Source organism: Helianthus annuus, chromosome 8 (genome assembly GCF_002127325.2).
Source record: "Helianthus annuus cultivar XRQ/B chromosome 8, HanXRQr2.0-SUNRISE, whole genome shotgun sequence".
Classification (NCBI taxonomy): Eukaryota; Viridiplantae; Streptophyta; class Magnoliopsida; order Asterales; family Asteraceae; genus Helianthus; species Helianthus annuus.
Window position 1 is genome coordinate 75,651,826 of NC_035440.2, and position 2,474 is coordinate 75,654,299.

Here is a 2,474-nt window from a genome sequence, read left to right on the forward strand (position 1 = left end):
ATTTATAATAAAATATACCATTTACAATCTTACATAAAAATTAGATGATAAACGGATGGTAGTTATTTTAAACTCAAAACCAAATTGAATCTATGAGGCCCAAAAATAATTCTAATAAATTAAACCTTAAAATCTAGGTTTATATAAAAATTAGAATTCAAGTAACCTATGTAAATACGTATACGTGGCGTATATAAAGGTAAAATTATGTATGCTTGCGTGTTCGTAATCTAGAAATCTTTGAAAATACATAGATACATATAAATACAAAAGATTCTATAAGGTCGTCAAAGATTACATGCATACTAAAATAAAATCTATGCATAAAGAAATTTAAATAATATACCCCTGAAACTCTGACTGCCTTATCACTACGTTCCTTATAAGTTTTATCGTTACGCAATAAGACGAAACCGATAATACCAAATGTAATAACCCATGCATTTCCCCGACCATTGCTAGACTTTATAGACTCAATCAACACACAATCAAGTCTAAATGCATGTAATTAATTAAATATACAGTGATTAGGTCGTACGGATTAACCCATAATTTTGTCGGTTGTCACAATGTTAATGACACTGGCCCTAGACAAAAGCTGGTCCCTAGAAGGAGATTGATGATTGAGTATCGTGAGAGTTCTGGTGCAAATGCTATAGTGGGTCAAGATGTTATAGGGGGGTTAGAATGATATAGAAGTCAGACTGCTTATAGGGGGGTAGAATGATATAGAAGTCAGACTGCTTATAGGGGGTTAGAATGCTATAGAAGTCAGACTTTTATAGAGGGTCAGAATGCTTTAGATGGTCAAAATGCTATGGAGTCTGAGATTGCTATAGAGACTCAAAGTTAACAAAATAGGCATACATATTTAGCCCTTGGAAAAATAGACAGAGACAAAAATATCTAATCAGACGATGCAAACAAGATCCACTGGCTAAGACGGCTAGGGCTTAGCCTACACAAAAACGATGAAGTATAACGAGGTACACAAAAAACCAATAAAAAACACATGTAAAGCGCAACCTAATGTCACACCTTGTCTTTTGCGGAAGCGTATGATGTGTGACTGGTTTAATATCATTGCATTCAATCGTAATAAACAACTACATGATCAAAACTATGTTCATCCATTCATAAAATTTATGTATTACAAACATTGTTTATTCAAGTTTTTAAAACACAACCTTCGACTAGGTTACAAACTGACAAAAGTGGATGACATCTAAACTTCTAGTTACGACACTTGCGTCCAAGATCCATCATGTTACCTGAAATACATGTAATTTTTGAAAACATCAACAAAAAGTTGAGCGAGTTCATGCGTCTAGTTTGTGTACTGTAATTGTTGTAAATCTTTGAGAGACTCTTTTGTAAACAGATATGAAAAACGTGTATGAACATGAATGTTTTACAATAACTTTAAGGCATGTGAGAACATGGGGAGTACTTGTTATGACTCCTTGTCGGAGTACTCGTTCTGACTCCTTGAATGTGTCGATTACCCTCGACTGTGTCGATTTCCCTCGACTGTGTTGATTAACCTCGACTGTGTCGATTAACCTCGACTGGGACTCCGAAGCACTACTAGGTACTAGTTTTGACCATGAGTGGGGTTCGGCCGTACCCGTTAGATCTAACCCCCGTCCCTAATTAATGAATGTTTTTAATGGCTTGGTACTAGTTTTCACCAAGACTTTATGGCATTTTTAGTATTTAGTCTATGCTCACATGATCTAGTATTTCATAGGCATTTCATACCTTTTAAGTATTTGTACATGTATTTCACCCCCGAGAGTTATAAAACCAAAAACAATTAAATAAAAGGGGGAACATGAACTCACTGTTTTGCGTCTTCAGTACTCGTAACTAAAATCTCGTCTGCAATACGACTACCTACAATGTGCTAGGGTCTATTAGACGAGCGGGTCGTGCCTTGTCTTAGTATTCATGTTTTGAGATACATTTTCTTTATGTCTTTACATCATCCAGAGTTATAATACTTTTCAAGTATTCGTTTTCGTGTTTCCTTCCCAAGGATGGGAGTATTTCATACATGTATTCTTGTATTTGTAGTTTTGAAAATAATATATTTTCACTTAGAAAATATATGTAGACTTGTATTGTCCAAAAATAATGTATCGTCAAGAAAATATATATTTTTCTTCGAAAATCATATATCTTCTGAAATATTCTAAGAAAAAATATATTTTTACTTCCCAAAAGTAATATATTTCCTTTTTGTCGAAAATATGATATACTTTGTAATAATAACGAAAATCATATTTTCACCTCTTTCGTTTCCAAAATAATATTTACCAAAAATATATTTGTAATGGTATTTTCCGGAACATTTTATAAGTTACGACCTTGTTCGGTTGTCAATATTTAAGCGTGTAACTTATATACCTTATTCCTTGTAATTTTTGGTATTATTTTGGTGTTGCAAGTTCTTGGTATTTGTAAGTTATATT